This window comes from Peromyscus maniculatus, chromosome 20 (assembly GCF_049852395.1).
Source record: "Peromyscus maniculatus bairdii isolate BWxNUB_F1_BW_parent chromosome 20, HU_Pman_BW_mat_3.1, whole genome shotgun sequence".
In the NCBI taxonomy this organism is placed as follows: domain Eukaryota; kingdom Metazoa; phylum Chordata; class Mammalia; order Rodentia; family Cricetidae; genus Peromyscus; species Peromyscus maniculatus.
In genome coordinates, this window is record NC_134871.1 from 2,692,431 (window position 1) to 2,716,785 (window position 24,355).

General features: G+C 42.3%; 1 long non-coding RNA gene across 1 annotated transcript; it reads left to right on the top strand.

Annotated features, from left to right (window-relative positions):
* Positions 1 to 1,043: 1,043 nt before the first annotated feature.
* LOC143269653 (uncharacterized) lies at positions 1,044 to 6,129 on the top strand. Its single transcript, XR_013046231.1, has 2 exons — positions 1,044 to 1,245; positions 5,785 to 6,129. It is a non-coding gene; the product is annotated as an uncharacterized LOC143269653 (long non-coding RNA).
* Positions 6,130 to 24,355: the final 18,226 nt, after the last annotated feature.

Here is a 24,355-nt window from a genome sequence, read left to right on the forward strand (position 1 = left end):
GAATCTGGATTGTGTTGTCTTTGGGATTTTTAACTGCAGAAAAACATTTGATCTTAAAAGATGTTGAGTTAAACCAATATGTATATTTTAAAGATAGCTTGACTTCAAAATTCGGATGTAAGGATGTGCTGCTTGTAAAGGAGACTCTGCTTCTGTTCCCACAGAAAGCCAGAGGCTATGGATTTGTTCCAGATTAAGATACATCAGGTTTGACCAGTCAAGACCCCCTGAAAGGTCTCTGATGACACCATGGCCCAGAAGATCCAACATCCAGAATGGTTTGAAGGCAACTGGCTCAGACAATACAGCCTCATGGACTATTCCATAATCTTAAAATTTTCTTTGTGTCCCTATAAGATACAGCACCCCCCTCCAGCAGGAAGTAGTAAGAGAAGCTACGCCCAAATTCCCAAATTATATGTAATTTTACTTTGTTAAGGTTAAAACCTTCCTTTTTGGAAAAAAAGGGGGGGGGGAGTGCTGTGGTATGTTCTGTATGGCAAATGTGTTGCTATGCTTGGTCAATAATTAAAACACGGATTGGCCAGTGGCTAGGCAGGAAGTATAGGCGGGACTAACAGAGAGGAGAAAAGAAAGAACAGGAAGGCAGAAGGAGTCACTGCCAGCCGCCACCATGACAGGCAGCATGTGAAGATGCCAGTAAGCCACAAGCCACATGGCAAGGTATAGATTTATGGAAATGGATTAATTTAAGATATAAGAACAGTTAGCAAGAAGCCTGCCACGGCCATACAGTTTGTAAGCAATATAAGTCTCTGTGTTTACTTGGTTGGGTCTGAGCAGCTGTGGGACTGGCAGGTGACCGAGATTGTGGGCAAGGCAGGAAAACTCTAGCTACAGGTACCCACCCTCCATTGAGTAAATGATTGTTGAACAGAGGAGCGATAAATTGAGGCAGAGGCAAGGGCTTCTCTCAAACTCTTTCTGAAGATGTATTCACTACGCAGGTCACTCCACCCCACCCCCCCTCTAAATGGTTTTGTTGTTATGTCATCGTGTCTGCCTTTTGTGACACTCTCCATCGCATTCTCCCGTTCTTTCATTCCATCTCTCTCCCTCTGCTCCGTGGCTCCCTTCATTCTACCTTCTCTCCTTCTCTCTCCTCAGAAGGTGAGAGTCATAGTAAGGGAGACTCTATCCGACTTCCTATTTTTGTGCATTGATGCTACATTTCATTCAGTGCTGGCCTATAGTCTTCTGCTGACTATCTGACTGAAAAAGAGGGTAAGCCTCTGCATGAACAGACTTCAGTGCAGGCTGAGCTTTGTGACCTCTTTGATGTATGTTGCAAGGGTTACTTACTCAGTCAAACTCCATGTCATAGTTCCCCACCTGCAGACTTAATACTCAGCAAGACCCACCATAAACAGCATAAGGAGTACAACACCTCACGTGTAGCTGTTCTGTGATGTCTCAGTTTCAATTCCTCAGAAATGATTAACCTCACATGTAGATATTTGCTTTTGCTCCTGGGCAATATCCTGCGGATAGTTGTCTATGTTGGAGGGGGGAAAAGTGACGAAATCTTAATCAAAATTATTCAAAAACATCTGCAACTCTAAAGATTTAAGATCCAGCAATAACTAACTCCAGGCTTTTCCCATTTTCATCCATCCATTCAATAGCATTATTCTGTGTACCCAAGGGGATGTCACAAGCATCATAGCAGTCTTGATGCTATACTCTTCCACGGGTGGAGATTTAAAACAAGATCACCTAGGGGGAAGAAGAGCAGCCTAGTGCATACATGTCTTACATACAAAACATAATAGAACATCTCTGCTTTCCTAGGCTGTTGGGAAGACCAAACGGCAGAAGTACCCGACATTGGTCTTGGCACCACAGCTTCTAAAAGGCAGCATAACAAGCACCTTTAAGTTTGTTACATAGATACCTAAAATGATTAGACACATAAAGACATCTCTAGCTGAAGTTCAGCATAGAGGAAGTGTGTGGCAGAGCAAACAGGCATCAGGGGCTTCAGTGTGTGTTTTGACCTTGTAGATATTTCCGAAAGGGCCATTTAAAGACAATGACAGGGGGAAGTACATTTATGGCCTTCAACAGGCCAGTGTCATTAGGACTGGGCTCTCCCTGTGCCTGCCAGATCCTGTGATAACATAGACAGCTGGAAGGTCAAAAATAAGAGAAACTTTAGATGTTCTGCCAAGTATTTCCTTGATGTGGGAAGGCGGGGCCCAGGGAAATTGCTCTCCTGACATTTGCCTTCAGGATGCAAGGCAATGTGCTTAGCTTCGGAGACTTCAATCTTAGATGCAATATTAATAATAAAAAAGTCACTTGCCTGCTATATTTTAGTCTTCTCTGTATGTTGGTGCAAGAGTCGCTCTGAAAAAGTAAATGAAAGCATAGGGTTATGGCTCAATGGGCTCAAACTAGTCTCAAAGAATTGCTTAGAAGCATCGCTGTAGTGTAGAGAACATGGGCTTTAGTTTCCCAAATGCCTGGATGCAAATTCTGGCTTAACACTTACAAGCTATGAGTTGTTCTAAACCTCAAGGAAATCAAATCCATGCTGAGAAGATGCGTGCATGCGTGCGTGCGTGCGTGCGTGCGTGCGTGTGTGTGTGTGTGTGTGTGTGTGTGTGTGTGTGTGTGTGTACTTGTGCACCTGAATTACGTGAGTGTTTTCAGATTACAAAAATGAAAGCAGGGATGAAAATCCAGTCCAGCCTTTATTTTGAAATCAACTGAGGAGGGATACCGGACTTCAGCTAATTCTCTAGCTTGTGCTTAAACCAAATAGAGGTTTCAGAAAGCCGTGGCCCAAAAGCCATGACCAGCCAGCCTGTCTTTGAAAATGATGTTTTTCTTGGATCATGGCCACTCCCATTCATTTATGTGTGTACATGGCTTCTTCTGGGTTCTGGCCATAAAGCAACGTACTTGTAACAGTGACCATCTGGACCACAGCCCAAAATACTGCTCACTCACTGACTGTCATAGAAAACATCTGTTGACTCCCGAAATAGAGAAATTCACATAACATACACATGTCTCTACCTCCATCCTTAATGCTCATGCCCTCCCAAGGTAAGAAGGCCCTCTCCAAAGATTGCAGGAAACACAAACAGAAATGATTTTGCAGAAGCCTCAGACTTTCACTAATCTCTCCCCACAATCTTTTCTCTCCTTTCTCTGTGTCCCACTCACAGAAACCCCCAGCTTTTGTCCGGTGGCATAAGAACTGGCAAGTTAGCTGCTAAGTTGGAAGGTGGAACATGTGGGGTCTATGAACAACCCCCCGCCTGCCTTCCCAGAGGGTTGATTTTATAGCAACTAAAGTAACTGTGCAAAAGCAACTAAGTTTTTAAGAAAAAGTTGGAACTTCAAAGAAACCCTTAGTCTACTGTTGGTCATCCTAAAGTCCTCTTGGTGGAGCATACTCCTCCCCACCACCCCCAATCTGGGGATGTTAGAATGGAAACTTGCCAGGCTTTTGTTTTGGTTGGAACATGGAATTTTAACATCAGACCTACATGGGGGCTTTGGTTCATAGCTACTGGGATGTGTCCCAGTTTCTCCAAGACATTCATTGCTTTCTTGTCCCACAGATTAGGGATACAGAGAGCTTTCTAGGGATGGTAGTGAAGAGATACCCTAGGAATCAATTGGTCTCAAACACCACTGTCCTTACACACCACCTGCAGAACTTTCTGAATGCTCAAGGCCTACCCTCCTACCTTAGGGACCTGGAAAACAGGACGTCTAAGTGAGGGTGTGGACAAAATCATCACGAAGGGAACCCTAGATGGTTCTATTGTGAAGTCTGTGCTAAAGATATGGTATACAGTGGAGCTAGCAGGGATGTGACTCAGGACTGTTCATCAACACATGGCAGCTTATAGTGAGGCAGTCATGTGACACTCACCTAGGGCTGCCAATTCGGCAAAAAGCTCTGACTTACCCCATTGTGACAAATAGCTGCAAGTGAAAGTGTCATTCCACCCACATAAAGTATTACCACCCCAAATCCTAATGTCCTTAAATCATATGTGGAGACAGCTGCTGGTTCCACCTGAACCCAGTCCCAAATGTGAGTGGCTGTTGTTACCGGGACAATTGGACACCAAAGCCCATGAACACACAGGGATGTGGTCTTAAAAGAACCCAGTAAACACGGTACCTGCCCTTGGGTGCCACCCGCTACTTTTGTGATGGGTTAGAATTGGTTAAAGCTCCTCAGATTTAACCCTCTACTCTCCTTTCTGACCATAGGCTCAGCAGTGTGGGAGCTTGTCTGGGTATTTGAGTGTGTCTGTGTGCATGAACTAAGGGACTTGAGACTTGCGTTCAGAGTTCTGCGTTCTCTGTGGCCTTGTTTCAGCCATGGTTCCAGTTAAGTCAGAAGTGGTACTCCGAGTAGTACATTTGGAAGGTAGCCCAAGAAACAAGGACAAAAAAAAAAGGTAAGTGAAATAGAAAGGAACATGGATGCAAAATTCTCTGTCAGCCTGACCACAATGGGGAGCAATGGCACCCCTCTCCTCCCCTACCCGAGATCTGCCTCGAAATTGTTAGCCTCAAAATCTTTAGGAAGGAAAGCAAGAAGTTTTGACCTTTGGCGCAAGCAGCCCTTTCAGCTAAACCCCCAGACAATCCAAAAACTGAGCTATGTGCCACAAGTCAGCCCGCAGAACCCAGGGCATCATGAACACTCACAAATGGTGTGGAACTGTTTGTATAGACAGGGGACATCTTAGAAGGGACTACGGCAGCTGCCCACACATCCCATCATGGCAGATGCCTCAGGCCCTGGGCTGAACACACCACATACAGTGCCTCATTCAGTCTCCCCCAAACCCCAAAGATAACACCCAGGAGACTGGACTGCCCCAGTTGGGAAATCAAATCAAAACTAGGTGACCTCCATTGCTGCACTGTGAGATATGCACTCTAGACACAAATCATCCCATCTTGGTGTTACCCAGTCTGTAAGAGCGGGCAACATTCTCCCTTCTGGGCTCTCATGAAGACAGAAGTCATGGAGAGAAATGGGTTTAAGAGAAGTAGATGTGATTTCTACATGAAGTGCATGAGCTGGGAATTTAAAAGAAATACTATTTTTGTTTTATTTTGTTTTTTTTTTTTTTTTCAGAATGCAAAGCAAACCCCAGCATTGCAATAGGCAGCAGAGGACAAGATTGACAGGTTCACAGCCACAGTCATGCCTTCTGGGGCTCTGCTAGAGCAGATTGGCCTCTGCTACTGGGAGTTAGAGCAGAGGCAAGATCTTCCCGGGTTGTTGGGGGTGCAGCTCTTCTCCGGGATTCAAGGAAACATTCAATAAGGAAGGCAGAAAGATACCTGAGGGATGTGCCTCTGGTTGTCCCAGAGAAACGAAAACTGAGAACCACAGCTCCTCTCAAGAGGTGTAGTAGCTTAGCAATTGAAAGACAGCGAGCCATCCGCCCGGAGCAATTATGTTTTCATTATTATTCCCAAGCTGCTGTGTCACAAATCACATTTTCCGTCCCGGGGCATGTCAGTGCACAGCTGCCGGTTTGCAGGTCCTATCCCTTCACCAGCTGACTCCTCCAGCCTGGCCCTGCGAGCAGCAAGCTGCTGGCTCATTAACCGCAATACCTGCTCACCGACAGCAAACCCAGCGGAACAGATGCTGCAGATTTAAGGACGTTCTCTCCCATTTGAAGTGAATACAAAGTTTCTTGTGTTTTATTTTATCTTTTATTTTCCCCCTTACTATCAAACTCCTGTTGAGATTTTTTTTTTTTTTTTCAGAAAAGAAGGACCGTGAAAGCCTAGTATCTTTTCATGTCGATTTGCGGTACAGCTCAGCTGAGACTATTGAAGATGGACACAGCTTTGATTCTCAGGCACAAATACAAACACACCCAGACGCCCCTGGCTTTAAAACTGGGAATTTAAAGTGCCTGGCTTTAGAGAGCCGGAGGGTCACCATACTTGTGCTGCCTCCCTGTGGCTAGATGAGGAACTGCACCCGGGTCTGACTACCAAAAATTAGGGCTTCCTTAGTCCTCTACTTTGTTCTTACCTCCTGCTCTTTTGAAACAGCGCCTGCTTTGAAGCAGTCTAATAAAAGAAAAGAAGAAAAGTGGAAGAGAAGTCAATGAACCAGGTCCCACTGTTTTCCCGTCAGTGTTCACGGAGCTTAGCACATTTTTCTATGGTTAACACACACACACACACACACACACCAAAAAATCCTCCGTGGGACGAACTGTTATTGACAAATAGTCCTCAGAGGAAGCTCGGTACGAATCCCACATTCTTGATCCTTCCATTAGGTGAATTCAAAGTCAAAACTGAGCTTCACAGAACTCACACACTGCGTTTAAAGGCACAAGACTAATTAGAATTTGGCTCATTGCTTTACGTTAAAAAAATCAATATTGTTAGAAACTTAAGATGTTAATACTACACCTTCAAGGTCTTATCTGTTGTCTATAACCTGTAATTTATAGATTAAGAATTTTCATTCTGGAGCTATTAGCCTTTTATAGATAACACAGTTATTAATAGTATCTCGTGGTCACATACTTCTTTATGGGGCTTCTAGTCCATTCTGATTTTTGAAAATGATTATTACTGCATATAAATATAATGGAGGCTGAAAAATCTTATGTCATCTTTTATAGAGTCTGGGTTTCCTGCATTACTTAGAAAGGTCTCCTAAGGGGCTGGAGAGATGAGTCATTGCTTAAAAGTGCTTACTATTTTTTTTCAGAGGACCCGGGTTCAGTTCCCAGCACCCACAGAGGGGTTCACTACCACTCGAAACTCCAGTTCCATGTGATCTGATCCCTCTTCCGAACGCCATAGGCTCCTGTATGCATGTGGTTCATATCAAATGGTTTTCTAGATTATGTCCCCTAAGAATTTCAGCAGCTACACTCATGAAGTCTCACCACCAACATACTGACTAAATGCAGGCTGACCAGGGACTCAACAATAGACATGCTGATGTGAATGGGGGAAGACCAGGAGGCCGCAACCCTACCCAAAGGACTCCAGGCAACTAAGGAATGATGAGAGTTTGAGAAACAAACCAGGGAAGAGCACACCAACTGGTTAGCCAATACCAAATAACCCTAAAAACATACACACAAGTAGCGTTATACGAATGAGCAAGGTGTATTTAAGTATTTAGAAATACACATACACACAACAACAACAACAACAACAATTAATGAAGAAAGAGCCCCTAAATTTGAAAGAGAGCAAGGAAGGTTTGTGGAAAGGTTTTGCGGAGGAAAAAAAGAAAGGGGAAAATAATGTAATTTTATTGTAATCTCAAAATATAAAAATAGTAAAAAAAAAAATGCCCCTTTAAAAGGAAAGTCTCTAAAAAATGAAACTAGTCATCAGCAAAACTTCATTTATTTATTCATCTCTCACATAATATATTCTAGCCAAAGTTTCCCCTCCCTCCACTCCTCCGAGTGATCCCCTCCAATCTCCCCTCTCCCCCAGATCCACTTCCCCTCAGTTTCCCTTCAGAAAAGAGCAGGTCTCCCAGGGATGTCCACTGAACAGGGCATAACATGTTACAGTAAGACTAGGCACAAATCCTCATATCAAAGCTGGACAAGGCAAACCAGTAGGAGGAAAAGCGTTCCAAAAGCAGGCAAAAAAAGTCAGAGACACCCCCACTCCCACTGTTAGGAGTTCCACAAGAGCACCAAGGTACATAACCATAGCATATATGCAGAGGACCCAGCTCAGACCCATACAGGCTTCATTCTCTGTGAGCCCCTATGAGCCATGGTTAGTTGATTCTGTGGGCATGTTCTTATTGTGTCCTCAACTCCTCTGGCTCCTACAATCCTTGCTCCCTATATTCTGCCTTCTTTCCCAAGCTACACCTAATGTTTGACTATGGGTCTCTGCATCTGTTCCCATCAGTTGCTGGATGAAGCCTCTCTGATGACGACTGGGCTAGACACTACTCTGATTATAACAGAATGTCATTAGGAATCACATTTCATTAAAGTGTGTGTGTGTGTGTGTGTGTGTGTGTGTGTGTGCATTTGCGCACACCATATTTGATTCTATCCTAGGTCTCTGGCCTATCCAGCCTCTGATTTCTAGCCATCCAGGCAGTGTCAGACTTGGGCTCCCTCTCATGGCATGGGCCTCAGGATAGACCAGTCATTGGCTAGCCTCTCCCACAAGTTTTACACCATCATCACCCCAGCACACCTTGTAGGCAGGACAAATTGTAGGTCAAAGGTTTTGTGGCTAGGTCGATGTCCCAGCCCCACTACTGGAAGCTTGCCTGGTTGATCCATATGCCCCATTACTAGGAGTATTCATTAGTGTCATACTCATCTATCAGAGAATTTCCATTGCACTACGTTTGCACATCACTGCTGAAATGCCCCCCAATCCCAGTCCTCTCTCCTTCCACCCTGCCACCCTGCCTGATTCCTCTTGTTCCCATCTTGATGTGTCCCCAGTCCACCTGAAAAATCTGTTCTATTTCCTTTCCCAGAGAGGTCCATGCATCCCACCCTTGAGCCCTCCTTGTTACTTAACTTCTCTGGGTGTGTGGGTTATAGTATGATTATCCTTTACTGTACAGCTAGTATCCACTTATGAGTGAGTACGTACCGTGTTTGTTTTCCTGGGTCTGAGTTATCTCACTCAGGATGACTTTTTTTTCTAGTTCCATCCATTTGCCTGCAAATTTCATGATGTCATTCTTTAACAGCTGTGTAATACTCCGTTGTGTAAATGTACCACATTTTTTTTTAATCCATCCATTCTTCAGTTGAGAGACATCTGGGTGGTTTCCAGGTTCTGGCCATTATGAATAAAGTTGCTATGAACATTGCTGAGCAGTTGTACTTCTGGTAAGATGGAGCATACTTTGTATATATGCCTAGGAGTGGCATAGGGGGTCTTGAGGTAGATGGATTCCCAATTTTCTGAGAAACCGCCATACTGATTTCCAAAGTGGCTGTACAAGTTGCCACTCCCACCAGCAGTGGAGGAGTGTTCCTCTTGCTCCACATCCTCACCAGCATGAACTGTCACGTGTGTTTTTTTATCTTAGCCATTCTGACAGGTGTAAGACAGAATCTCAAAGTACTTTGGATTTGCATTTCCCTGAGAGCTAAGAATGTTGAACATTTCTTTGTGTTTCTTGGCCACTGGAGATTCCTGTGTTAAGAATTGCTTAGATCTGTACCCCATTTTTAATTGGATTATTTGGTTTGTTGATATCTGGTTTCTTGAGTTCTTTATATATTTTGGATACTGTCCCTCTGTTAGATGTGGGGTTGGTGAAGATCTCTTCCCATTCTGTAGGCTGACATTTTGTCCTATTGACAGTGTCCTGTGCCTTACAGAAGCTTTTCAGTTTCATGGGATCCTATTATTTACTTCTGATGTTTATCTTTAGTTCATGTGATTTATTTTTATGCTTCCTTCAAGGTAGACTAATGTAATGGGTAGCCATTCCAGCTTTGACCTGGGAAGTGCCACCCCCATTGAGGCTTTGGTAACTGTGATGCCTATAAGGCGGAGCTGAGAGAAGACCTCTGAAGACCCAAAATCTGGATGGCTGACTCTCTTGGTTCCTGGATCCTGGATGCTGGAGGGAGACCGAGCAGAGTTCTCTAGAGAACACTGCTGGATTGCTCTTCACCTTTCCCAGACCCTGTTACCTATCCCTTAACTTGTAAGTTACCCCACAAAATAAACCTCCCTTTTAACTACGTGGAGTTGCCTTAATATTTAAACCCATAGGCTAACTTAAATTTTTTCATTAAAAAATATGATACCATTTCTTCTGTTAAGAAAAAGATAATCCACTTCCCTACTCAAGTCATCATGGAGTAGGCATCTAAATGTACTTGGACCATATGCACCTCACCAATGTACCTCACCACCATCCTATTTGGTAGAAAAAAATCTTTACCCCGTACTATTATCTTTTGTGTGTACATGGAGGCCAGAGGTCAATTTTGAGTGCTGTTCCTCAGAAATACCCACTTAGCATTTTCAAACAGTGTCTCTCATGGATACCTAGGTCTCCTCCATTGGACTAGACTAACTGGCAAACCCCAGGGATCTACCTGTCCCACAGCTTCCTAGCACTATGATTACAAGTACATCCCAAGCTCTGCTTTGCTCATGGGTGCTGGCACTCAAACTGAAGTCCTTACGTTCGGAAAGCAAACACTTTACCCCCTAAGCCATTCCATCAGCCCTGCATTGTCCTTTCAGTAAATATTCTTCGCCGTTCTTGAACATCAGCTTTTATCCCATATAAAGATGCCGTTTGGGACTTTTTATAACAAGCATGTATTACTTTCATTAATGAAAACAAAAATTGGGTCTGTACTTTCTGTAGAACTCATGTTATTTCTCTTGATCCATGGAAGAACCATTCACTTCTAACTCTGTTCTTGCCCTGAGAAAGTCTATACTATACTGATAGAAGGAATCACCTTGACTTTGATTGAGAGTCCAGAGCAACATAAACATAGCTGCCATAAGTCCACATCTGTTGTTAAGAAGTGGTTTTTCTCAGTTCAGTGGGGAAAGTCATGGGATGGGGAGGAACCCCAAAGGTATTAACTACATCCCTTAATTCCAAAGTCATCCAAACATATTTACTGATTGCTCTTTATATGCCAAGGCTTGGAACTAGATAATAAAAACTAAAGTAGGTTTATCCTACAGTTCCAAAGAGCTTGCGATCTAGATTGGATACATTGGGGGAACCACATAAGTGACCTGGTAGGAAAAAGAAACAGAGGCATGACCACAGTATTATAGTGGTCTCCAGTGAAGAACAGTGACATCTTAGGTGGCTCATGATTAATAAGAGGAGTAGATGCTAGATGGAGGTCTTGTCCATGTCACACCACTCTGTGGTGTGTACTGTGTGTGCTCCCAAGTGCGCAAGCTGACCTGGTCCCCCTGAACAACAATCTAGCCAGAGGCAAAGAAGGTGGAGGAGACTCGGGTTGAAGAGAGGGGTGGAAGGGTGCAGGAAGAAAGTTGTTTGTAGGCATCCCATTCATCTTTCCTGTCCTCCAGCTACAACACGGGTAAACACCTGAGTCAAGATTTCCCAAAAAGACAAGGTGCTCCCTGTCCCAGGAAACATGAGCTCACACCCTGAATAAAGACTCAGCTTCATGTGGTACCACCTTCACCCGCCTCCTTCCTGACATACAAGTGCAGTTTGTTTGAAAGCTAATCTCCACTAGAAGCTTCAAGGAAGGGGCTGCATCGCCAAAGATCCTGTTGTGCTTCAACTATAGCTGATGTTTGTCCATACCGATGAAGTCACGAAGATCACGATCTGAGGGAAGATGATACTTTCTGTGGTAATCACTGTTCTTGGAAATAGGAAAGCTAAGTATGAGGGATTATGAGGGCTGTAGCCACCAAGGCAAGGTAGCCAGGCTTCACTCTGGAGACAAACAAGGCACAGAGAGGTAGTGTAATTCCACCAAGTTTGCACAGCAAGTTGACTCTTCACAGATACATCAAAAGGAAGCTTATTTAGAAATTCCTCACTGCCCTGACCTTTTTCAGGAGCTTCTTTAAGATGAAATACACTATTACTCTTTCTCCAAACATTGCAGTCAGGTCACTGACAGTATTATTTTGAATCTGAAAGTTAATAAGTATGAATTTTTAGTGACTGCTTCTGAGAAAATAAGCCACAACGCATGCAAACTTTTCAAATCTAGAAGTCTCAAACAGAAAGCTGGTTAGGTGTGGCAGGTCTCCATGAAGACAATTTCCTTCATTGTCTTTTTCCCCTAATTGCCTTCCTTCTACAGGGCCCCAAACATTAACTGGGGACTTTGGACTCATATAACCGGATCCTCTCTTGCTCTTCTTTGTCTGGGTCATGATAGTTTGCAGAGAGAATTTTTTTCCTGCTAAGTAGAAAACAGTCCTACCTCACAAAGAAAATACAACTACTATTTCTATTTTGGCTGGGAAGAACAGCCCAGTTAATTCTGGGAATCATTTCAGAGAGCCCACTGTTGTCTCAACCCCCAACACCTGCTTAGGCATTTCTCCTAGGAAGGTGGTGTTCTATTTCCAACTATTAACTCCCTTGCAACTCTAGCAAGGAAAGGAGTGTCCTGTGCTCATTTTCTTAAACCCCTTCCATCACAAAATGTCAGTATGCACTGGCGGGAATTTAAAGGCTTCCTCGTATTCTCTGAATGATGCCAAGTTGTTCCACATTCCTTTATCATAGCTGAAAGATGCAAATCAGCTCAACCATTTCCCCCACTACTTTGCCCTTTGGGCAAGTACAGAATAGAATATATGATCTGTGTGAGCTTGGTTCAGTCCTCAAAACCACCATTTGGTGGAGACTAGTCCAAGAGAGGTTTGGTTTAGATGTGATTTTTCCCCAAAGATTGGATCCCAATGTCATAGTTTTGAGAAGTGGTAGGGAGGAGGTGTCACTGGTAGGTAATTAGGTTGTGAGGTCTCCATCTTCAGCAATTGCTACTTAGAGGGATCTTATAAGAATGGGTTAGGTAGCTGGGGACTGAGTTAGTTACCTGTTGTAGACTATTATTTTGAGGTGTATTACTTTTATTTATGCTCCAGAACATTTGTTTAATGATGCAAAGATGTGTTTGATTAAATAAAATTCACCTGTGGCTAGGAAGCTGAGTCAGCTGACAGGAGGTGATAGGGAAGAGCCAGGTAGAGAAGGGTTTTTAAGGAGGGGTGAGGAGAAGCAGGAGGGCTTTTTGGAGGACACGAGCAAGGGAAATAGGTCAGCAACTTACTATTCAGCCTCTCTGAAGAGCAGAATTCCACCTTAACCTTTGAATCTTGAGTTATTTTGAGGGACAGAGATTTAGTTAAGTTCCCTTCATAGCTTTGAGAGAATCAGTGCCTGAGGAAAGAGAATTCCTTCCTGCTACAACCCTTGACGCCTAACCACTGATGGGCAGAGTTGCAGTTGCTGATTTGGACAATCATGGTTTAAAAGGTAGCAACAATTAAAAAAGAGGACAACAAACAATTGGTACCCAACATGGGGCACCAGTTTTACTTTTTTAGAGAGCCCGCTATCTGGCTCCAAACAAATCACCTACAGTGACTTATTCTTAATTATGAATGCCTGGCTTTAGCCTGGCTTACTTCTTGTCAGCTTTTTTTTTTTAAAAAACTTAAAATAGTCTGTCTATCTTTCGCCTCTGGGTTTTTACTTTTTTCTATTTCTGTATTCCTTTCTTTGTTTCTTACTTCATGGCTTGCTGTATAGCTGGGTGGCTGGCTCTTTCTCTCACTCCTAGATCCCCTCCCAGATTTCCCCTTCTATTTATCCTCTCTCAGTGTCAGCCCAGCCTAATTCTCTCTCCTGCCTAACCATTGGCCATTCTGCTCTTTATTACACCATCAGGTGTTTTAGACAAGCACAGTAACACAGCTTCACAGAGAAACAAATGCAACATAAACAAAATTAACACACTTTATAATAATATTCCCCAACAGTTACTAGGGAAGTGGGGGTTATAAAACAAACTCACTTTGTGTGTTTGCCTTCTTCCACACTTACTGGATACACACTCTGACCATGTGATGTTATCCATTATGCTCTGATGCAGCAGGAGACATTGGCAGGGTGTGGTCAATTGATATCTGACCTTTCAGCTCCTAAACCAAACAAAAACAACATCTTTTCCTTATAAAGTATCCAAGATAAAGTATTTTATTAGAGCAGCACAAAGTCAACTAAAGCAGAGTCAACAATCCCTGGGAAGTCAGGAGAATCTCATCTGTTTCTTTCCCATTCACATGGATATTCTTTCTTCCTTACATCTCAGAGAACTTGAGTTGGGCGCTCCACCAAGGTCATCTAGTGTAAGCTACCTTGAGGAATTCAAGTTCTGCTACAATAGCCTCTAGAAACACTTGTCTAGACTCAGTTCCCTCATAAGCTAAGAACTAGAGCCTTTCCATATTTTCATAAAGCTGCCTGTGCCAATATGAAACAAGTTCATGTTGGAGAGGGCATAGCTGTCATTACTATTGTTGTTCATTGTTTTGTTTTGCTCTTTGTAGAATTTCACTTCTTCCTTTATGAAGTCATGCTCCAGTTTATCCTGTCTAAGCTGTAGATTGACTCAGATTTTATCTGTGCTCATGAGACAATTTGATCAATTAAGGGTGTCATATTACCATGTTTGGTCAGGAAAGAGGATATGACATCCTCCTGCGCTTGTGAGTTTACTGTTCCCAGCCATGCACTGAAAACTACAAGCTCTGCACATTTCATTCATCAGATCCTTTAAGGGTCTCTGGAATAGAGAATTGAAGCTTCAATGACCCCCAAATAAACCTGTCCACTGAGAGGGTTTTTTTTAAACCCCATGACAGCAGTATTAACATATAGAGAGATGTCTTCTTAAAAAAGTCCTAAAGGCAGGCAGTGGTGGTATACATCTTTAATTCCAGCCCTCGGGAGGCAGAGGTTTGAGGCCAACCTGGTCTACAGAAGGAGTTCCAGAGCAGCCAAGGCTACACAGAGAAACCCTGTCTCATAAAAATGAAACAAAACAAAAAAAAAATCCTAAAGGCAACAGTGAAACACTTAAAGAGTATTACAGTTACAGTCTTATGAAAAGAGTAAAACTGATGGTGCCATAGAGCAAAATTGCTCAGCTAGGCATCCTAATTCATAAGCGAAGAGCTACTTAGGAAACACAATATGCACTGGTGATTTATAATGTGCCTGCAACTCTGGTAAGCCCTTCTCATATTTTATTCTGCTTAATCTACATAAAAACCTAATGAGGTAGTTAGTATAATCCCACTCTCCCTTATCCAAAACTTTTGGTGCAGCCAGGTGAATTTTACAATGTACAACTCTTTTCATTATTTAAGAAAAGAAATATATTATACATATTGTATGTTGTTTAAGCACATCTGCAAGGCCTGGGATAACATATTGGCATCAAATGCCTTAGAATGTTGCAGCAAGAATCTGTGTTTATTAATACAAAGTGCAGTAAAGAAAGACTAGTCTAAGGCTGTCATCTCAGACCAGTTTGGGTCAATTTTCTCCTGCTAAATGAGTTTGTGATGGACCTTTGGACATGCTTTCTGTTTCCAGATTTGAGGGCATTTTAAGGCATATGACTCAGAGGTTCTGGAGTTGTGACACTCCATTTGGCTAATAAAGGGAGACTTCATCAGTAACTTCCATGACAGTGGACCTGGGACAGTCAAAAGCCCTGACCCACTTTGTTTGACACCTTGGTGAAATGTCACTGCCATGTATTGTAGACACTGCTAGTCCCAAGTTCTCTTCTGCATACTCAGGAAGAGCATGTGGTCACTGTCTCCAGTCTTCTTGCCAGGATGAATGTTCTCCTTTGGACAGCCTACAGGTTCCCCTTAACCCTCCAAAGTCATTATTTAGATCAATAACATAGAACATGAGGAGAGTCCTCTCTTCCAGAAGAACATAATGATGTGGTGAGGACACTAGTAGCTACAGCCACTTGTCCATTTCATCCAATAGTACAGGATATAGTGTAGCCTCTTCTTTTACAATGCTTACTCTTCCAGAGAGAAAATATATAAAACAGATCCACCATAGGTTCCAGGTCCAGGTTTGGGAAATGTCCATCCCAGTTCATAATTTGTCATAAAATCCCTCTGAGAAAGTCACAAATATCAAAGAGACCCAACATGATAAATAACAGGTTCTATAGCCAACTCCCCTGGTTTGAATCTCATTGTTCGGCTTTCTAATTATGTTACTGTAAGCAAATCACTTACTCTTTTTATGCCTCAGTTGCTCCATCTAACAACAGAAGGTAGTAAAATGACAACTTAAAGATTAGTGTGACAAATGGTTTCACACATATAAGCACCTGAGCTGGTTTCCCAGGCATAACGAGGAGGCCGATACATGAATATACTCTTATTATGGTCATCATGCCTTCACAAAAGGGAGAAGTCGCTAATGCAAACCGAGGCACTGGCTCTCTCAGCCTAAGACACACTTAACTGACCATGAGGTTATCCTGTTCCACAATGTTTGGGATATGTGTGTGTGTTGCCTAGAAATCCATCTACCTGCAAAATTTCAGTCTTTCCTCAAAGCCACTTCTAAGAGCAACATTGTTTGTCTTCGTGACACGGAATGAATGACTTGGTAGAAGATGAAACAAATATGGAGAGTCTCCTTGGTTAACTATGGTGGACTGCATCTGTTTCAATGCTGTTGTTAGTAGACTTAACTTACAGAAACAATCTGTATAGTGCTCCTCCACAGAGAAGCAAGGTTGGCTCAGTTCACCATCTTTGTCTTCCAAGAGATCACACCCTGGAATAAATGAGAATACATAAACATTGATTTTAGAATACAGTCCAAGGCATGCGTGGGTATAGATACAAAGGGTGATTGTGTGTGTGTGTGTGTGTGTGTGTGTGTGTGTGTGTGTATTTCATAACACCTTACTTATATCTACATCCATATTCATATATGTGCCTAAGCAGTAGCCTCCATTAAGAAGGGTGAAATTGTCCTGGAGTCTTGTCAACAAACATGATCTATAGGAAGATCCTGCCTGGTACCCTGCTGTGTGATCTGTGAGCTGAAGGTGGTTATATTCTAACTATGTTAACTTTCCACAAACATCTAAGTATATAGTAATATTCTTCATCTTTCCATTTTCAAAACCTAAAATTTTACTTTTTGGTCCTTCAAGGTAAAGTTCATTGGCCCCTTCTCTGGAAGGCTCTGAGGACACTTGCCAGTCATGAGGCTTTAGATGGGTTATTTATGGGCTTGAACTTGTGTTCCTCATTTGTGGTTGGGAAGAGCAATGCCTCACAGTGAAGGATGGATATCAGCACTAGATGGTGTTTAACACACCTGTGATTTTGTACTTGGGACTCATTTGCTGTGCCTCGGCATCTGCCTGTGTTGCAGAGAGGGTGATTTCTATTTAAGTTCTACATTTGATTCTTAAATGGAAGGGGTTTCAGTTGAATGAAGGCACATAAGTTCTGGTTCCTTCTATAGTATTAGAGGAACTTGAGTAAGGGAAATCCACTAATAAAATTCTTAAATATGCCTTCCCAAATTAGCTCCTCTGGGGAGCCTTTCATATTTGGTTCAGGTTCACTCTGCTGATGCATTCTTCTGACCTCCTAAGCTTAATAATGTGTTTGGGCAAGACAGCCAACCCAAGTTCAGATACTTCCTCGTATACTAATTCTATGACCTTCTGCAGCACATTGATGCTCTTTGGATCTCTATTTCCTAATTTGGGAGCATGAACTGTACCCCACAGAGTATTATTATTTTTTTAAGTGAGATTATCTACATGAAAAAAGAAATCCCCAATTCGTAGCTTGACAGAGAGGTAGCTGCTAACAAAATTGAAAAACATTATTATTGTTATTTACACATTGGTAACCTATGTTTGTTAAATAATAGATTCTTTTTATGATATAATTTAAATAGTTCATGCATGTTTGTTTTATCCTCTTGTTGGCAATAGCTACATATTGAATTTCCTGTCAGAGTCTCAGGATAATTAATATTTTGATATATAATGTGATTTTTCAGCCAGAGATGATGATTCTTAAAAAACTGTGAAGCAGCTGAGAGAAATCTGCATAGTCCAGAGGGAAGCATGTTTCTGAGACCATTTTCAGCATTTCTAATCAATTACCTCCCAGGCCACCTCTTCCTCTTCCTGAGCAGACTTCTCACAGGTCCAAAGAATACACTGGAAGTCTGATGTGGAAAATCAAGATTGCAGAAGAAATAAAAGTAACTCTTCAGCTGAATTGACTATGGAAATTATTTTGAGACCCAAGAAGGTCCCCATTTAATCAAATTAACCCTTGATAGAGGAAGGGGGAGATATGAAAGTCATAACCAGAGAGATGACATCATGAGAAAGTTGTGCAGGAATATTGATGGTTTTAAAAATGAAAGAAAAAAGGTTATGAGCCAAGGATAAAAGGCACTTTTACCAAACTAGAAAACACCAGTAGACAGTGTTCACTTGGGCTTCCAGAAGGAATACAATCTTCCTGAAACCCTGACTTTAACTTGGTGAGGACCACTTTGATTTTCTGATCTCCAAACGCCTATCATAAGACTGTGTTGGAAACAACTGCATTTGTAATAATGTGTTACAACAATGAAGTTATTCAGGCTAGAAGAGTTTATTCAATCAAAAGATAAGGCCTGTGAGGACTCCTTCAGGACACCTGACTCCAAATCAGCTCGAGTATGTACAGATATTCCATCTGTCCTCGGGCTACAATAATGTGATGATCTCACACACAAGAGCAAGTCTCTGTGCATCTGTGAAGACATGTCTTTCTTTTCTCAAGACTCCCAGTATGGAATCCCATGCAAACACATTCAGCATCAATCATGATAACATTCAAGTTTACATAGTCAGTGTTTTCATTAAAAACCCAAAGTAAAACCTGTCCCTTCCTCCCTCCTTCCTTTCCTCTCCCTCCCCTTTTTTCTTCCTTCCTTCTGTCCTCCTTTTGTATTTATAGTAACAGTGAAAACCTCTAAGAACCCTGAGTATTCAAGAACACCCAAATTCACCAAGAAGTAGAGAACCTAGAATGATGAACCTAAGAATATAAAAAGTGAAGGCATTTTATTTGAAACGCTCTGAGTACATGGTAAAATAGACCATGATAATAAAGCAAAGCATTTCATTATGGACATTGGCCTCTGTGGGCCATCACCTGGCTCCCAATGCCATTGTTTGGAAAAGCTGTTTCTATCTCATGTCTGTTCCTCTACTGAAGTGCCAGTGTGAAAGTCACTAAGTCATGTATCATACAACCTGACATCTAAAAGGGGCATTAGAAACCATTTTTATCAAAAAAAAAGTTTCTTTCACATACTCAGTGTGTTCAATTATATGTGAGGGTTCATTTTATAGAACATCTGGCCCCAAGATTCACTCCCATTTTATGGCAGAGCTGAACTTGCTTTGTTTGTGGTGGCCAAACCACTCCTCTGAGTCACTGTAAGGCATGTAAACCCATGCTTCTAGAACGGTGCTTCAACATCAACTGGAAGTGTGTTGAAAATGTGTAAAAATCTCAGAGCCAGGGAGGTAGTTCAGTTAGTAAAGTGTTTGTCACCTAAGCATGAGGACCCAAGCTCTTTTCCCAGTGCTGAAGAGGCAGAGATAGGTAGGTTCCTGCGGCTCAGTGGCCAACTACCCTCAACTAATCAATGAGTGCCAGGCCAGGGAGAGACATTGTTTTAAAAAAATGATAAGAGATGGTAAGATGGAATGTGCCTGAGAACACCCAGGATTGTCTTTGGTTTCTTCTTACAAGCACAGGTGTTCTCTCTCTCTCTCTCTCTCTCTCTCTCTCTCTCTCTCTCTCTCTCTCTCTCTCTCTCTCCTCTCTCCTCTCTCTCCTCCCTCTCCTCCCTCTCCTCCCTCTCCTCCCTCTCCTCCCTCTCCTCCCTCTCCTCCCTCTCCTCCCTCTCCTCCCTCTCCTCCCTCTCCTCCCTCTCCTCCCTCTCCTCCCTCTCCTCCCTCTCCTCTCTCCTCTCTCCTCTCTCCTTTCTCTCTCTCTCTCTCTCTCTCTCTCTCTCTCTCTCTCTCTCTCTCTCTCTCTCTCTCTCTCATACACACACACAGCTTAAACAAAAAAACAATTATGTACTCTTAGGGCCCTTCTCAGAAATACCCCATGAGATCAATAACAAAAGTCTTCAGACAGTTCACATTCACAACTGAGTCTGAGCTGTCAAGAACAGATCTTCTGACACAACTGGTGACCCATGTCCAGTGGCCTTGCACCAGCATGTCAGTGAAGGGTTGCCTAAGAGTACCAGCATGGCCATCAAGCTTCAACAAATGTCACATAGGTCTTCAGCCTCATGAAAATCTGTGACCCAATGGGACAGTCCTTCATGATCTAAGTCTCTTCTCAGGTGACAGCATCCATTTGAATATCTAGGAAAGGCAGGGAGGGTATTCATTTTTACATATAATTAAAATACCCAATGACTATAACTCTTTTGCTAACTTCCATTTACTTTGCTTTGGCTTTGGTTTCATGAAACCAGAGTCTTCGGTTTACATAGGGTTTACATAAGCTTCATTGTTCTTTCTGTGACACACACACACACACACACACACACACACACACACACACACACACACACACAAGCAGACTAGAGGAGAAAAAAAAAAACACCACTCCCAGAGTCACTCAGATGTTGATTTCAATGCTACTTCATTTTGCCAAGAGCTGTGTGACCCATTATCTAGCAGCTGACTGCTCTGAGCATAAAATTCCTCAAGAGCAAGTGGTCATGCCAATAGTAACAAATACATGGAAGTTGTAAGAGAGAGCATGTACCAGAAATCTCCTGTCACATGACAGATGTTCATAACAGTTGTAAGTAGAGCATGCAATAAACACTTGGATATCCACAGTGTAGGTAGATACAGGGGTGCAACCAAAGCTGAAACAATGTAGTGTCTGACTCAGTGGAACTATCCACTGGGAAAGCGTGAGACAAAGCATGGATGCCCACTAAAGACTGAGTGCTTGTTGTGCGTCAAGTTCTGGTCAAAGGGTGTTCCAAGGGACAGCTGATGCCATCACCTCCCCTATCCTATGGATACTAGGTGTTGTCACAAGTCTCACTTTACAGATGAGGAAATCAAAGCATAAGCATAAGGTAAATAACCTGGCCAGGCACTAGTAAGTGCTTTAATACCCTGGCCTTGAACTCAGACAGATAGTTCTGGAATCTTCTTACTAAAACCTATTCTCATAATATGACTCATCAGAAGCTGTCATATTGAAGAGAGATGAAGCCAGAGATCTGAGACAGTGTGGACCAGGAGACTGAAACCTCATCTGAGGAGGTGAGGAGAAGAAGGCACTCAGATGAAGAAGTAGACCCAGTAAGGTCCTGGTGGAGTGGAGACCTGTGCTGGACTGAGAACTGTGTTGACTTGATGTTACTAGATTACAGAATAACCCTTGGTTTCTGAAGAAGACAGTAGCTCAAAAATAAGTCACACAACAAAAACACTCTCAAATAAAAGTGGCCCCAAATATGTATCATCTCCCCTCTTAGTTCTGAGCAAAACAAGTACTATTATTTTTAGAGGTACAAATGGGGGCAGGTGAGTGGACAGTGTGGAGTGAGGATTTCATTACCACATATGATCTGATTCTTTCTCTGTGACCTTGAGAAGACACAAATCAGCTTGCTAAACCAGTGTCATCTGCAAAACAAGAATAGTAATCCTTCTTGATATAGAACTCAAGATGAAATAAAGGCATGCATGTAAGGTTATGGGAAAACTCAAGTTTTCTGTTCCTTTCCTTTCCGACATCCAAAGTTGCAAACTGAGACAGAGAACAGGAAGGTTAGACACAGCTTCTAGTACCCAGATCTCCTCATCTGGTTTATCCTCCATCTTTGAAGCAATATTTGATTATTCTCTGAGGTCTTAACTGGTACTCAGTTACCACATTTTCCCACAGAACACCCAGGAAACATTTAAAGTCTTTTCCTTAGTATTTTTAGAGGAAACAATACGTCAATTTATATGAATACATCCAAAGCCCCACAAACAAAGCATAAACAAATTAAATGAAATTGGGCTGGCCAATTACAATATTGACAGTAATGAGAATTTTTTTTCTTCTATGTATTTATTTGTTGGCTGAAAGTACACAGTGAAGAAATAGATATAGCCTCAGACCTCACCAAACACCAGAGAAACGGAAATTCATAAAGATGAGAACTTCTCAGGAATACCTAGAGCTTTGGAATGGAAGCTGTGTTAAGGAGCTTTCGATTGGCCCCCTGATCTTCTAGTGACGGACAGGGATTTTTAAAGCTGGAGTACAGCTGACACGGGTCACCTGCACAGTGGAGACTTGAATTCGGGATCCCTGGAGCTGTGCAGGGGCAGCACACTCCGCAGCAGTTGCACTGGAGAGCTGAAGGGATTTGGCTCCTCAGAACAAAGAATTTCAATTTCAAATTGAGACCCAAAGCTGCTGATAACTGGCTAATTTCCCTTCCCTGGAGGAGCAAACTGGAGTAAACCTGCTATAAACCAACAGAGCCTCTGTTCGAGAAATTTAAGAACATGTTTTCTAATGGATGCAGTAATCCTGCTGCTGTCACTTCTCACCAGCCCCTTTCAGGAAAGCCGGTCAAGTTTGCTCAGATTTGCATGTGATTTTCATATTGGACACTCAACCCCGAATTCATGCCAGTGGCTGATCGCAAACCTGTTCCCTTTCCAGTTCATAGTTGTTATGCAAAAATGCCCAGGGTCTTGGCATCACTCAAGAGGGGAAGGTGATTCTCTATTATTGCTCTTTTCCAGCTGAGGTTCAGGGCACTGGTGTACCCTTCACATGTCTTTCAAAAGGCCCAAAAGATGCCCAATGCAGGCTGTGGCCTGGACCAGTCAGCTATGGAAGAAACTTACTGAACAGCAGAGGACTTTTGAATTTTGACTGTCACATGGCAATAGTAAAGCAGTGCTGACTTTGATAGTTATGATAACGGCAGCATTGCAACGGAGGAATTACATTATTTTCTAGAGCTGCTTTCTGAAATAGTTGGAAATAAAATGTCATGATGGCTGCAATTTTCATAAAATATAAGTACTCTTGAATATCAAGCCCAAAAGAGATAAAAAGGATAAGGTGCATGCAGCCAAATGTTTATAAGGTTGAAATTGATCCATGATATCAAAGTCCATTATAATATTCTTCTACTTTTCCTTAGGCGAAAATGTGTACAGTAAAATGTGTTGAATGTTCAGACTTTTTCTATTATAATCAGAACAGAGCTGTTGAAGTTGACTTCTTACTCTGTGTAACCACCGAAGATCTGCTGATGAGACGTCAGAAGCAGGAGCTTTATCCCTCTTAGGGGATGACTACAATGTCAAGCCATCAAGAAGGGTAAGGAGCCAGGCCTGCTTCTACAAGCTTGTAATCCCAGCTACTAGGAAGTCAAGATAACAGGAGCACAAATTCAAGACCAGCATGGGTTAAGAGTGACTTCCAAGTTAGCCTGGGTAGTATAATGAGATCCTGTCTCAAAAAAGAAAAAAAATGCATTAGCTGTGGTGGCAAATTCTACACAAGACCTGCTCACGATCAATGTCAGTCAGAACTCCAGGCCTACACCCCCATTTGAGGAGACATTGGTACTTGATGACTTCTGGGGGTGGGAGACTCATTTTCCTTTGGGAATGTGGCATGTGGAGGGGGGGCATTCTCCAGCGTATAGCCCCACACTCATTCACATACAAGAAGCACTAACTAAACTTAGGAGTTATATATAAACTCCTGTAACTTAGGAGTTATGAAGAAGAAGAGGAGGAGGAAGGAAGGGAGGAGGAGATGAAGTTGGGAGAGGAGTGTATTGGAGGGGGTCCAGGAGTAGTTGGAGTTGGAGAGAAGGTCATTAATTTGACCAACACACACACACACACACACACACACACACACACACACACACACACACGAATAAAATCATAAAATAAAAAGTAAATAAGAAATATAGTGAGTTGTCTGGGGATACAGCTTAGTGTTAGAGTTCTTGGTTAACTGGCATGAAGCTATAGTTTCAGTTTCCAGAACAGAAAAATAAAAAGAAGTGAGTGAAGAAATGTAAAAAGTGTAAAGAGTGACAGCCAAGTTGTCCCATGTGAAAAACACTCTCCTAGGCCCCTGCAACTCTTAGCCCCGCTGTTCTTCTCATCACTAAGAGTTTGATGGGCACAATTACAAAAATGAACTTGTGTCCCTGAACCAAACTCGGTGCCCAAATTATCTAGGGCAACAAATGATAAAAGAAAAAAGTAGTCATAGGATGGGTGACAAGTGGGAGGCTGAAGGAAAGGAAACAGGTTTTCTGAGTCTCTGGAAAGCTGCATGCAGAAAGAGTCCTGGAAAGATGAGAATTTGCATCCCATCTTTATCTGTTTATTTGTTTTGATGCCTTTTAAATGTTTGGTTGAGACCACTTGCATGACCCACTGTCATTGAGAGGAGTTATCTATTGCCTATGGTTTGGTTGGTTATTGTTCCAGTTTGTGGGATTATTGTTAATTCTTCTTCCTTTTTTTCCCATGTTTGACAGAATTCAAGCTAGAAGACAAAATTCTTATAGTTTTTTCTGTGTTTGACAATATGAATTCCTTCCTACAGCTCCTTTTTTCAAGTACTCTTCTTATAAATGTATTTCTTCCCTTACTCTTCTATATCAAACTACCTTTCTTTTTCCTTTCTGTATAGTATTCCTTTAAGTATT